Raw genomic sequence first — 15,427 nt, forward strand, 5'->3', positions numbered from 1 at the left:
GGTCAAGGCGTCCAACCTTTGAGCCTGCCCGCTTTTGTGGAATTCCAACCAAGATGTAGCATGAAAGGAAAGGCACTCTGCATATGCTCAGAGCTGAACTTGAACATTGTTGTTTGTTTATTTATTTATTTATTTATTTATTTGCTGCATTTTTATACTGCTTTTCAAACATAAGGTAAAGATAAAGGTAAAGGTAAAGGTTTTCCCCTGACATTAAGTCTAGTTGTGTCCGACTGGTGGTTGGTGCTCATCTCCATTTCTAAGCTGAAGAGCAGGCGTTCTCCATAGACACCTCCAAGGTCATGTGGCCGACATGACTATATGGAGTGCCGTTACCTTCCCGCTGGAGAAGTACCTATTGATCTACTCACAATTGCATGTTTTCGAACTGCTACATTGGCAGCCCCCGGTGGCGTAGCAGGTTAAACTGCTGAGCTGCAGAACTTGCTGACTGAAAGGTCGATGGTTCAAATCTGGGGTGAGCTCTCGCTGTTAGCCCCATCTTCTGCCTACCTAGCAGTTTGAAAACATGCAGATGTGAGTAGATCAATAGGTACGGCTCTGGCAGGAAAGTAACGGCGCTCTATGCAGTCATGCTGGCCACATGACCTTGGAGGAGTCTACGGACAATGCCAGTTCTTTGGCTTGGAAATAGAAATGAGCACCAGCCTCAGAGTCGGAAATGACTAGACGTAATGTCAGGGGGAAACCTTTAACTTCACCTTTACTAGGTGAGCAGAAGCTGCAGCTATTAGCAGGTGCTCATCCCGCTCCCCGGATTTGAACCACTGACCTTTCGGTCAGCAAGTTCAGTAGCTCAGCGGTTTAATAATGGCAAAATATAATGCCAAACATACATGTGAAAACCAAAACACAATATCTAAACAACAACCTATCACTATGAACTAGAAACCATGAACCATATTAAAACACGAGACATAAGTAAACATTTAAACATTAAGACGTAGAATTGAAACTTAGCATAAGTTTCTCCAGAAGATCTTAACCTCCATGGTTCGGACAGGTAAACTGGGCCGGAACCGTTAAAGGCTTCTGTATAGGCAAAAGCCAGCACCATGAATTGTGCTCGGTAGCAGACTGGCAGCCAGTGGAGCTGATGTAACAGGGAGTTGTATGTTCCCTGTATGCCGCTCTGGTAAGGAATCTTAAATAGAAACACATGCCCTTTGCGGTGTTTGAAATGTAACCCATTTTGCCATTGAAGCATTGAAGACATAAGAACATTCTACGTCACTTGTTCCACTTGCTCACAGCTTTTTCTATTTCCATTATCCTTTTTGAAAGGAAAAGGCTTAGGACAGATAAGAGATCAGAATCAAACCTGAGAAAGCCCTCTCATAATGGCTCTAAAAATACCTTTTGAAAGTAATTTTTCAAAAGTGACTAGATTCTTGATTTCCCTTTTGTGCATTTCCTGGTCTCAGGTTTTGGATTTTTTTTTTTTTTTAGACATTGGAATACTTGTATTTGTACGCATGTACATAATGAGATTTCTTGGAGATTGTACCCAAATTGAAACAAAAAATCCATGTAGGTGTACACTTTTTTTTCCATGTCAGGAGCGACTTGAAAAACTGCAAGTCGCTTCTGGTGTGAGAGAATTGACCATCTGCAAGAATGTTTCCCAGGGGATGCCTGGATGTTTTGATGTTTTACCATCCTTTTTGGGAGTTTTCTCTCCTGTCCCTGCATGGGGAGCTGGAGCTGACAGAAAGAGCTCACCCACTCTCCCTGGATTCAAACTGCCAACCTGTCAGTCAGCAGTCCTGCCAGCACAAGGGTTTAACCCGTTGCGCTACCAAGGTGTCCAGCATGTACACCTTATACATATAGTCTAGAGGTAATTTTATACAATATTCATAATAATTTTGTACATAAAATGAAGTGTGTGTACACTGGACCATCAGGGCTTTGATTGTGCTCCTTTTTTGATGGTTGATGGTTGGAGTTCACCAATTCACCATGGAAAAAGAAAAGGAAGGAAAACTGCCATTTCTAGATGTTCTGGTCATCCGCAAACCCAATCAACAATTGGGCCACACAGTTTACAGAAAACCTACGCACACAGATAGATACCTTCATAAAAACTCCAACCGTCACCCAAGTCAAAAAAGGAGCACAATCAAAGCCCTGACAGACCATGCACAAAGAATCTGCGAACCTCACCTCCTCCAAGGTGAACTAAACCACCTAAACTGGGCTCTACAGGCCAATGGATACTCCACCACAGACATCAGAAGAACTGCAAGGCCAAGAACAAGCCATGAGAGTCAAGACAAAGATCCACCCAGAGGAAAGGTGTTCTTACCAAACATCAAGGGAACCACTGACCGCATAGGCAAACTGATGAAGAAGCACAACCTACAAACTATCTACAGACCCACAAAGAAAATCCAACAAATGCTCTCTCCTCTGCAAGAGTCTACCGGATACCATGCAGCTGTGGACAAGTCTACAGAGGGATCACCAAACGCAGCGCCCAAACACGAGTCAAAGAACATGAAAGGCACTGCAGACTAATTCAACCAGAGAAATCAGCCATATCAGAGCACTAGATGAACCAGCCTGGACACAGTATATTATTTGAGAACACAGAAGTGCTTGACCACTCCAACAACTATCATGTCAGACTACACAGAGAAGCCATTGAAATCCACAAGCATGTGGACAACTTCAACAGAAAGGAAGAAACCATGAAAATGAACAAAATCTGGCTACCAGTATTAAAAAAAATCTAAAATCAAAACAGTAGGTTGGAACCAACACTCTGAGGGCAGAGGGTAGCTAATGACTGAACAAAGGATGCTCCCAGGCAAGAGACAAAACCTTTCCAATGCTAATTAGGGTGATTAACTGAAACATTAATGCTGGCTTCCCAGTGACAAAGGACTCTTGCTACACCCTGGACTCTCCACAGATATATATTTTTTCCTTTCCTTGCCTAAGTTTATCCATACCTCACAACCTCTGAGGATGTCTGCCATAGATGTGGGTGAAACGTCAGGAGAGAATACTTCTGGAACATGGCCACACAGCCCAAAAGACATATAACAACCCAGCAATGAAAATAATTTTATGTTTGGGGGGTCACCCCAGCATGAGGAACTGTATGAAGGGGTCGCAGAATTAGGAAGGTTGAGAACCACTGTCTTAATTGGTGCCATTCCCATTATTTAAGGGATGGGTGAAGGGGTGGGAGAGATCCTTTGTGGCTGAAATCTCTTAGAGACTGAGTGGCTTCACAGCATAAACTGACCTAGGAAAGAAGTCATCATGGTCTTTATTCCCAGCACGTAATCTTTTACCACTTCCCCTGTATTTTAGCCTCTTCTTTCTGTTTCAAGACTCGCGTACTGCTCAGTGCTTTCCCCACCCTCAGTGCCATTCCAATAGACATAGAAATATACATATACATATACAGACTCCTCATAGTCAATCAACACAGGTGACTGTGCAAATGCCATTAGGAGCTTGGCGGAGACCCAGAAAACTCATTATGCTCTTAGCTCCGAGAGAAATGTACAGAAGCAACTCAGGCTGCCAAAGCAATATGATTTTGGCTGGAGACCTCTAGAGAAGTTGGCCTGGCTGGATGGAAGTGAAAGAGGGGGGAACCGCAAGACAACTATAAAAAAGCGCTTGATGGGAAAGGTGCTTCCTTGGGAAATGCGGTTACGGCACAAAATGTTGCTTTTCCTATACAGGCAGTCCCCAAGTTACGAACAAGATAGGTTCTATGTGTTGTCAAAGGCTTTTGTGGCCGGAATCACTGGGTTGCTGTGAGTTTTCTATGCTGTATGGCCATGTTCCAGAAGCATTCTCTCCCGACGTTTCGCCCATATCTATGGCAGGCATCCTCAGAGGTTGTGGGGTGTTGGAAACTAGGCAAGTGGGGTTTATATATTTGTGGAAAGTTCAGGATGGGAGAAAGAACTCTTGTCTGCTTGGCCAGCTTGATTAGCACTGAATAACTCGCAGCTGCTTCCTGCCTGGGGGAATCCTTTGTTGGGATGTGTCAGCTGGCCCTGATTGCTTCTTGTCTGGAATTCCCCTGTTTTTAGAGTGTTGTTCTTTATTTCCTGTCCTGATTTTAGAGTTTTTTTCAATATTGGTAGTCAGATTTTGTTCATTTTCATGGTTTCTTCCTTTCTGTTAAAAAAAAAAAAACTTACAGGATCCCATAGTATTGAGCCATGGATTAGTGCTCAAACTGCATTCATTATAGATGCACCCTTAATTTACAGCATGCACTATCATTCCTAATTTTGCTAGGATAACTTCTTATTAAGGTAATTCTTTGTTGTTCCAGTTTTTCAGCTGCCTTTAAAATGTTCCACTTTTTCCTAATTTCTCCCTTTGCGCTCAGCTTATTTCAGTTGCTACAAACCTAGTTCATAATGCAATAATACTTTGCATTCAATTAATTGAGCACAAGGAGATAATCTCACTTGGCCAAGGAAAAGGAAACTGCTGCAGCATTTCCTAGTTTAGGTGTTCTTCCATATTACCAAATGGGTTTTCATGGCCGGGAAGGGATTTGAAACTTGGTCATCCTTCAAACCACAACACACATGGTATTACAGTAGAGTCTCACTTATCCAACATAAACGGGCCGGCAGAATGTTGGATAAGTGAATATGTTGGATAATAAGGAGGGATTAAGGAAAAGCCTATTACACATCAAATTAGGTTATAATTTTACAAATTAAACACCAAAACATCATGTTACACAACAAATTTGACAGAAAAAGTAGTTCAATACGCAGTAATGCTATGTAGTAATTACTGTATTTACGAATTTAGCACCAAAATATCACGATGTATTGAAAACATTGACTACAAAAATGTGTTGGATAATCCAGAACGTTGGATAAGCGAATGTTGGATAAGTGAGACTCTACTGTAGTTGCCTTTAAGAATCAAACAGATATTGTGTCAAAGAACTTGATAGCCTGCATTCAGCTCCTAACTCTCCCTGGGGTGCATCTACACTGTAGAATGAATGCAGTTTGGCAACACTTTGACTGCGATGGCTCAATGCTGTGGATTCATCGGAACTACAGTTTTACAAGATCTTGAGCCTTCTTTGCTAAAGGCTGCTGGTGCCTCACCAAACTACAACTCTTAGGATTCCACAGCATTGAGCCATGGCAGTTAAGAGTGGTATCAAACTGCATCTATCCTACAGTGTAGATGCGCCTCCTGCTTCTCCTGCTCTTCTCTTTACTGCTGTCTCAGTTCTGGATAGTTTCCCCCTAAATTTGTATTTGGCCTCTGGGGCCACTTATCTCTTCCTATCTACTACCCTAATTCCTTGTCCCTATATTTAGTTCCATGTGCATCTCCCTCGGGGCCCATTGTTCATTCCTCAAGAGAGAAATATGGGAACTAGAATTACAACACTGCGAGTTCTTTGTAGGCATGAGCCTCAGGCAAGTGATGAAGAGTAAAAATATGTTGTCTAGGTTTGTACCGAGAACTGGCTTGGCATAGTGGCTGGAGCGTAGGATGACTTTGTAATGGGCCATACACTCTCAGCCCCAGAAACCCCTGTGATAGCATCACTTTAGGATCACCACACATTTGAAACAACTTGAAGGCACAACCACTTGGTCTGTACTAGTCTGGTTCCTTCGAGACCTGGTGTCTATTTACATACTTCACAGTTATAGCTATTTTATACCATTTCATGGATGTATCTATGGAATTCTAGGAGTTGTAGTTTTTCAAGGTCCTGGGCATTCTCTGCAAGGGAGCACTAGTGCTGTAGTTCATTCTTCAAATGCATCACTAGTTCTAGAACGCATAACCAAATGTGGGAAGAATGATTAAAAAAAGAGATCGGAAAAAAGCTCCATCATTTGCCATCTTCTCCCTCCTCCTTCACCTGATGATTGTAAAGAGGCCCAAGTTTCTAGTCCTCAAGTTTTCAAAAAAATGTTTGCAGCTGATTAACAAATTGCTACTCTCTTGTTGATGGCAAATGCTGCCTCATCCCAAATGTTGAAATAAGATTTAACTATCAGTTCAGTTTGCATCTATATGAGCAATTGATGGATGAATAGGAGGATTCACATTCATATTTGCCTTGGGATGGTCCTTGCTGAAAGGGTTTTGTTAACTCTTGGATGCTGTTTCAACCTGCCCTGGTTACAGCCAGCTCAAAATACATCCTTTTGAGCGGTTGGCAGTGTTAGTTTTTTTTTTGGATTAGAATTCCCAGAATTGGCAATGGATTTCAGGAATTATGGTCCAAATATGTAAAAAAGCTCGAACTTGAGATAATGACTTTTGAAGCTGCTAATCTCAGAATCTGTCAGTCCGAAAAATAACTTTCCCAGGCTCTGTAAACAGTCATTGAGACCACAGCAGAGACAAATGCCACAGAGTAGAATATTGCCCTTAGCATAGACGAAATATCTATGCCATATAAAATATGCTATATATGCCATGCATGCCATATGCAGAGGTGCACAGTGGCAGCACAATGCTGTCTCCCTGCCAAATTGCATTGTTACTCAACCCAGGTAATTGACTAGAGGCCCTCATGCAATAAATACAAAATAGTGATTCATAAGCTCAAAACGCAACACAGTTGTATGGGCAGTTTAGCTTCTGCCACTGTTAGAGAAAGATCCATTGCACCGTGGTGGATAATTTATCCTCCACAGATAGGGCAACTTGCCCATATGTATGTCACCAGCAGGATGACGGCCACAGGCTTTTTCACACTCTAATCTCTTTGTCTTGGCTGGCGTTCTCAGACCAGCCATTCTCCAGGGCAACATTATTGGCACAGCCAGAAAAGGGGAATCGCTGCCAACATCTTTTCCGTCTCTCCAGGGCTCATATTTTCCCTCGCCCATTCAGGCGCTCACACGAAACCAGCAAAGCCCACCCTGATAAGACACCTTCCCTTACTCTAAAACAACACATTCCCTGAATCCTGATGGAAATAGGGTCCAGGAGGATTGAATGTTGGGGTGCATATACACTGCAGGATTAATTTTAACTGTTTTGGCTCAGTGCTATGGAATCGGGAGATGTATACTTTGGAGAGATGCCATATCTTTTGGGCTGAGAAGACTAAAGAACTTGTAAAACTACTAATTCCAGGATCCCACAGCATTGAGCCACAGCAGTTAAAGTCATGTCAAACTGCATTAATTCTACAGCCTAGATGCATCCTCAAACATTAGCAAACATCTTCTCCAATTTTGTATGTTTGTCCTTAATAAATTTTGCCAACTTATCCATGCTCTGACATTACTCAGTCCCTTCGACGAGCGAGGACAGGTTAAAAATAAGCTATTATTATTTTATTTTATGACACAGCAAACAAGATAGATATGCTGGATTTCGTATCACAAAATCACAAGTCGAACACTTCCCAAGTGTCTAGGACTGTGTGATGTATTTTCGGATGATGTGCGCAGATCCCAGTAGGGTGGCCTTTTGCAGTTGGCAGATCGTGATTTTGTCAATGTCTATTGTTTCCAAATGCCGGCTGAGATCCTTTGGCATGGCACCCATTGTGCCAATCACCACCGGGACCACCTGTACTGGTTTCTGCTTTCAGTGGTGAATTGTTGGAGGTCAAGAGAAAAGCTAATATGTACGTCACCTAGATAAGATAATCTTGTGCGGTAACCATATCTCCCAAGAAAGTGACTTTCCCATCAATTGCTCTCTTAGATGTGACCTATAGTTCCACAATACCATAGTAGTGAGCCATGGCAGTATAACTGGTGCCCAATAGCATCAATTATATGCACTCTCTGCCCACCACCGATAGTTGACCCATGGAAACGTGACACTTTGGGTCAGACATTGGCAACCCTTCTCCCACCCCATTTCAGTAGAAGCACCACATCCCCAAGACTCTTATTCTGCCTTCTTACCTCTTCCAGTCTGGTGTGAAATGTTATTCCTCTGGGAATGCAGGAAAACTCCCAGTGGTATCGCCCCACTTGCCTCGAGCCCCCTTCTCCACCTTCTCCCACAACAGCATTCCTTCTCTTTTAGTCTTGCTGTGACTGTCCTTGATTCATCTTCGCTAGACAACACAAAACGCATGTTCCAGCAAGCCAGGACTAGGAAACAGGGGCAAGGTTTTTGCATATCTATCTCTATCCTCTCCCCCAGCCTGCCTTTGCCCCTAAACGTAGGAAGAGGCTGTAGGACAAAGGAGGCCAGAAGATCTGCCAAGCCTGTTTGACCAGTTACAACCATGATGGACATGGCTGTAACTGGATGGTTCCTACGCAGAGGACAACCTCCCCTCCCCAAAGTCACAAAATGAGTCATTAATGAAGAAGAATACACAATGGAAATGCTTTTTCCCAAACCTAATGGGAAGAGAAAAGATGTTTAATTCTATTTAATACTAGCTTGGGTACCTGGCGTTGTCCGGGTTATTTGAAAAAGTCATTTTAATTGTACAAAATGGCTAAGGTTGTGGGTGAACTACAACTTACATCACGCCAGGTTAACTTCCTGACACTCCATCAGTACTTAAGTATGTCATGTTGGGCAGGTTTGCTCTCTAGATGCATCATCGGTGGGATCAGACCCCTCCAGTATGTTCAGTTGGTCATGGGGGTTCTGTGTGCCAAGTTTGGTTCCGGTCTATTGTCGGTGGTAGTCACAGTGTCTCCAGATGTAGGTGAACTACAACTCGCAGAAAGAAATATCAGTTCCACCAGTATGTTCAGTTGGTCATGGGGGTTCTTTCTGCCAGGTTTGGTCCTGGTCTATTATCAGTGGAGGTCACAGTATCTGTAAGTGAACTACAACTCCCAGAAATGAAGGTCAGCCCCCTCCCCCCCAAAAAAAACAACCCTTCCAGTATGTTTGGTTGTTCATGGAGATGCTGTGTGCCAAGTTTGGTCCCGGTCTATTGTTGGTGGGGGTCACAGTGTTGTGTCATGATGCAGGGTAAACTACAACTTCCATCTTGTTGAGTTAGTCCCCCAAACCCCTCCAGGATGTTCAGCTGCTGATCAATTCCTCTCTGTTTGCTGCGCGCCATAAGAAAGGGTAGAAAAGGGTTAAGGGAGAGGCAGTGGGCGGGGTCATGCAAATTCCACACCAATGGAGAGAGAAAGAAACACTGGGGTGTGGTGCTCGCTGTAACCTGCAATGTCATGGGAGGGAGGGTTTTTGGTGGCTCCTCAGCACTGTTTGTGGAGGTGGAAGCCTGTCTGTGAAAGTGGGCACCCCATTCACATACACACATATAGATTTTCATTTTTATTATGTGTATAGATAGGCGTGTGTAGATTTTACAGGTTTTCAACTATATTGTCTTTAAGATTTTGGGCCACTTTGGGAAACAAATCAATAGGAGGAGGAGGAGGAGAGGAGCAGTTAGAAGAGGAGGAGAATTCTGCTCCTTCCTCTCTTCCACCCCAAATTGTGTTGCAAACTAATAGGTGAGACTGGAGTGGTTTGCTTTTGCCTGAGCCTACAAGCTTCTCTCCTCCTTTTGAGAACAAACCCTTGGAAACTCCTTTCAAGTTCAGATTAAAACCCGGTGCATAGTCACCATCCCAGACTCAAAAGTCCATTGTCCCCATTGAATCCCTTCCTTTGAATTGCTTTCACTATCAGCTTTCACTGCCAACCCCTTTATTCAGCTCTAGATAAGGAAACTTGATATCATTAGGGTGGGAGGGAATAGCAGTGGAAATTCCTGTTGACTTTGCTGCATCAATAGGAGTATAGATCAAGGAAATTCATATCTTAGTCTATTCTGCTTCAGTCAGATTTCAGCTGGAATAATTCTGAGCATTACTATTTAAGATGGAAATGGGAATGGGAATGAGTCCAGAGAAGGGCCACCCTATTAGTGAAAGGTTTGGAAGCCGAGCCCTATGAGGAGTGCCTTAGGGGAGCCGGGGATGTAGTGTTGGAGAAGGGAAGGCTAAGTGAGGACATAATAGTAAAGGTAAAGGTTTTCCCCTGACATTAAGTCTAGTCGTATCCAACTCTGGGGGCAGGTGCTCATCTCCATTTCTAATCCAAAGAGCTGGCGTTATCCGTAGACACCTCCAAGGTCACGTGGCCAGTATGACTGCATGGAGCGCCGTTACCTTCCTGCTGGAGTGGTACCTATCGATCTACTCACATTTGCTTGTTTTCGAACTGCTAGGCTGGCCGAAGCTGGGGCTAACAGTGGGAACTCACCCCACTCAACCCGCTCACCTTGGAATCGAACCACCGTCCGTCCACCTCCAGGGGACATGATAGTCATGTTTAAATATTGGAAAAGCATGACATACTGAAGTTAGAATAAATGTGCTTCTAGGTGTTCTGGTTTTCGCCTGTGAAACATTAGGAGGTTGGCAACAATTAGACGATTAAGGCTCCCTGGCAGTGATTGGTGATAGATGCCAGCCAGCAAAAGGCAGTTCATTAGCAAGGCTCATTAGCCCATGGAAGGGCAAAGAAGAGGAACTCTCTGGGGTCCCTGTGTGGGCAGAGAGGAAGCCAATTAGCAAGGCAGGAAGACCAGAGATTGATGGGGAGCCAGGCGTGTGGGTGGACAGAAGGGACGAAGGAGGCAAGGGTGCCCAGCACAGCAACTTCATGCTCTTCTCAGCCCACCCTTCCTCATTAAGCATGACTTATTTACATTTATTCATCAGAGAAGATTTGTCAGTTCCTAATCAGTGTCTGATATATTAGCAGGCAAGTGCAAAGTTGGATTAAGGGTGCATCTACACCAGCATTTTTCACCCTGGGGGGGGGGTCGCAAGGGGGCTTCCAAAGACTATTAGAAAGCACATATTTCTGATGGTCTTAGGAAACTCCTTTGGCAGAGAAGACTGAAGATCTCTCCACCTGTCCTTTGGCCCAATTCTATCATTGGTGGCGTTCACCTCTTTGATTGTAGATGAACTGTAAATCCCAGCAACTACAACTCTCAAATGTCAAAGTCTATTTTCCCCAAATTCCACAAGTGTTTACATTTGGGCCTATTGAATCTTCATGCCAAGTTTGGTCCAGATCCATCATTGTTTGAGTCCACAGTTCTCTCTGGATGTAGGTGAACTACAACTCCAAAACTCAAGGTCAATGCCCACCAAACCCTTCCAGTATTTTCTTTTGGTCATGGGAGTTCTGTGTGTCAAGTTTGCTTCAATTCCATCGTTGGTGGAGTTCAGAATGCTCTTTGGTTGTAGGTGAACTATAAATCCTAGCAACTACAACTCCCAAATGGCAAAATCAATCTCCTCCCCCCAACCCCACCAGTATTCAAATTTGTGTGTATTTGGTATTTCTGCCAAACTTAGTCCAGTGAATGAAAATACGTCCTGCATATCAGATATTTACATTATGATTCATAACAGTAGCAAAATCACAGTTAGGAAGTAGCAACGAAAATAATTTTATGGTCGGGGGTCACCACAACATGAGGAACTGTGTTAAGGGGTCATGGCATTAGGAAGGTTGAGAACCACTGATCTACACTGTCATCCAGAGGGTTTCCTTGGCAATGCGGGGACTCTTTAGACTCTTTGGTACTCAAACCACCATCTCAGAATTCTGTGAGAGATAAGAAACAGTAAAAGTGGAATCAAAGTGCTATAATTGTGCAGTGCGGATGGTTTCAGACTTCCAGGGTGAGAGTTGGATTTTATTCTTTGGGTTATCTTGGAATGTATCTGCGCTCTTGAGATAATGCAGTTTGACACCACTTAAACTGCCATGGTTCAATGCTATGGGATTATAAGAGTTAGGTCTTTAGCCTTTTCTGCCAAAGAGCGCTAGAACCTTACCAAACTACAACTCCTGGGACTCCATGGCATTCAGTTGCACTAAAACCCTGTGATAGGTTGCCATCAGAGGCGGTTCTACCACCAGGCAAACTAGGCATTTGCCTGTGGCGCCATGTTGTTGGGGGCGCCATCGAGGCAACTCCTGTCTCTTGCGGCAAAAAGGAGCCTAGGAAGACAATATGGTTTTTGGGAAGCCTGTGAAGTAAGTATTGTTTATCTTACCTAACTTGGGTGAATTAATTTAATGCATACACACTTATTTAATTGAATGTTCATTCTCTACTGTTACTTTTTAATTTATGGAGTTTGTTTTAATTCATAGGTGAGCCACTTTTGGCCCCATTTATGAGAAAGGAGGGAAATTGTTAAATAAGTCCTAGTACCTTCATGTCAGGACCCAGGCTGCAGAGCACCAATAACCATGCGCAGAGACCAGAATCTAACTAATATCTTTATTGAGGAAATATGTAAAGTTAATAAAAACAAGTGTAGAATATAGTTCAGAAGTAGACCTTTCAGGAAAGGTCAAAAATAGTCCAGGAAAACAATGTCCAATATGAAATATTAAGGTCCAAAGTTGTAATCCAATAACCGAAACACACACTTTGCCAAGCAAAGTGAGGGGAAATGACAAGGTCCTTTAGTCCATGAAGCTTAATGCAAGGCTAGGAAGCAAACTAGATTCTTGGCAAACAAGGCTTGATTCAAGGCAACAAGAAGCGAGGAGCAAGAACAGGGTCCGTGGCGAAATCCGTGGCGAGGTCCGGGGAACAAGGCAGGGCTGGAACGAGAGCAAGGTCCTGGAAACTGGAGTAGCGTAGTCCACACACAATCTACTCCCGAAGCTGACGAATTGACTCTGCAAGGATTCCTTTGTGTCCAAACACCTATATAGGATCTTGTTTTCCCGCCAAAGAACACCTTCTCTGGGGAACAAGAACCGAAACCTATGCTGTGTCCAGATGCATGACTCCTTAAACTTTCCCAAGGGAAACAGACTTAATCATCTAATTGTCTGGCAGCTATCCTAGCGCTCCGGCGAGTCGCCTCCCGAGCGCTTCTATCTTGATTATAATAAAGACGGCGAGAAAATGGGGGAGATTTTTGCTCAAGGCTTGTTTGGCTGAGTTCTTGTGGGCAAACATCCTGCAGCTGCAAGGGCTCCAAATCCGGCAGAAACGGTGGGAAACCCAAGTTTTCCTCTTCATCTGACACAACAGTACTAGGAACAGGACTACATGGCCCATGAGTCATCACACTTCATTTATAAGTAGATTTTCCCAAGGATTAAAGTTTTAACAACTGTATGCAACTATTTAGTTTAGCAGAGATATAGAATCTACACTTTCTAATGGATGTGCAAGGCAGAGATGGCAGTAATGAATGTCCAGCACTTCTGGAAAATGTCAGTTTGAGAAAATCTGACATACATTGTCAGAAATAGTTGTACTGATTCAGACTACTGGGTCATCCAACTCAGCCTCCTCCTCTGTAGGAAGTCTAGGAAGCAAGGCAAGTGGGGCTTCCTCCCTGGGGGCATCCTTGGTTGGGGGGTGTTAGTTGGCCCTGATTGCTTCCTGTCTGGATTTCCCATTTTCAGAGTGTTGTTTATTTATTATCCTTATTATCAAACATTTTTGCTTATCCTACACTTTTATTTTTCAGTGATTGGGGTTTTTTTTTGGGGGGGGGGCAAAATTTCTGTTTGCCTACACTTGAAAATTACCTTGGACCGGCTCTGGTTGCCATAAGTCTGAAATGACTTCAAGTCACAAAATGAGATTTGTGCAGATGCTGGAATGGAAATGCAGGGGAGGGAGAAAGCTTCTTGTCAGTTTCGCTCAGCTTCAGAACGACTCCGTAAAAGGAGATGAAATTGACACGCGGCTTAATAAATCTTGATAAATCTAATCTTCATGAAAGCCATCCATCCGGAACCTGAGTCTTGACTGCCTCATTCTAATCACTCGAGGATTATTTCCCTGTGCATAAGGTCACTCTTTCACATTACGCTTGTAAATTAATGAGTAGAGTATGCAATGCTTACTAAACTGAATTCCCCGAACAGAAAATAGAGTTGGAAGAGACCCCAGGGCTCGTTCAGTCCAACTCCATTCCACCATGCAGGAAGACACAATCCAAGCCCTCCTGACAGATGGCCATCCACACTCAGACCACTCTGCCACACTGGTGCTATTTGGTGCAAGTGCTTTCATTGCGTTGAGATTCACAGTTACGGCAAACCTATGTGCATTCTTCCACATCACATCCTGAACTTGCATCACAGGAAAAAGCCCAGCCGGGTGATAAGGCTGCTCTCTCCTTTTTATGCTGGCTGGGGCGGTGCAGACCGGAGGCTCCAGATTTCCTTCCTGCGGCCCAGCCCCACACAAGCTGCAGCCTGACCCTGACCCGGCCTCAAGGAGCTGAGACAATAAATGCTTTCCGGTCCAAAGAGCCAAAGTCTTGATGAAGCAGCCAAGAAGTCCCTGAGTCAAGAAGAGAGCCATTCCCAAAGACAACAAGTGTAATTCCCCCATCCTCTCAGTCCTTACTAGGCATCGGGTTATCTCTACATTGCAATCCTAAACTTTATTTATCGTGGAAGAAGTTAACTGAGAATACAGTTATAATGTATAGAAAAACCAAAAACTTGGTGTTATATTAAATGTCCTTTGACCAGAACCTGGCTACTTGGAGTGTCTCTGGTGTCGCTGTGAGAAGGTCCTCCATTGTGCATGTGGCAGGGCTCAGGCTGCATTGTTGTAAGTGGTCTGGAATTTGCTCTTCTCCACACTCACATGTCATGGACTCCACTTTGTAGTCCCATTTCTTAAGGTTAGCTCTGCATCTCGTGGTGCCAGAGCACAGTCTGTTCAGCACCTTCCAAGTCTCCCAGTCTTCTATGTGCCCAGGAGGGAGTTTCTCATATGGTATTGAGGTTCCAGGTTTTAGCCTGCCACTTTTGGACTCTCACTTGCTGAAGTGTTCCTGTGAGTATCTCTGTAGATCTTAGGAAGCTATTTCTTGATTTAAGGCATTGGTTTGCTGGCTGATGCTTGAACAGAGGATAGGCCGGAGATGTCAGTGCCTTGGTCCTTTCATTACAGGCTGCTACTTCCGTGGTGTCAGGTGGTGCAATACCGGCTAATTTCTCCAGTGGTGTTGGGCATATACATCCTGTGATAATGCACCATGTCTCATTAAGAGTCACATCCACTGTTTTAATGTGGTAAGATGTATTCTACACTGGGCGTGCGTATTCGGCAGCAAAGTAGCCAAGTACAAGGGTAGATGTCTTCACTGTATCCGGTTGTGATCCCCAGGTTGTGTCAGTCAGCTTTCATATGATATTATTTCTAGCACCCACTTTTTGCTTGATAGTCAAGCAGTGCTTCTTATAAGTCAGAGGAAACTCCCGGGTATTTTGGTGTGCAGCAATGCTCCAGTGGGATTCCTTCCCAGTTGATCCTCAGAACTCAAGATACAGTGCCTAACATCACAGTTGTTCCTTCAGCAGGTGCCAATTCATCTGTGAATTGGAAGTGGAACTCATTTCAACTGAGGAAGCAACCATAATCTATTTATCAACCTGTTTGGAAAAAATACGTAAAAACACCTGT

The sequence above is a fragment of the Anolis carolinensis genome, chromosome 6 (assembly GCF_035594765.1).
Source record: "Anolis carolinensis isolate JA03-04 chromosome 6, rAnoCar3.1.pri, whole genome shotgun sequence".
NCBI classification, from domain to species: Eukaryota; Metazoa; Chordata; class Lepidosauria; order Squamata; family Dactyloidae; genus Anolis; species Anolis carolinensis.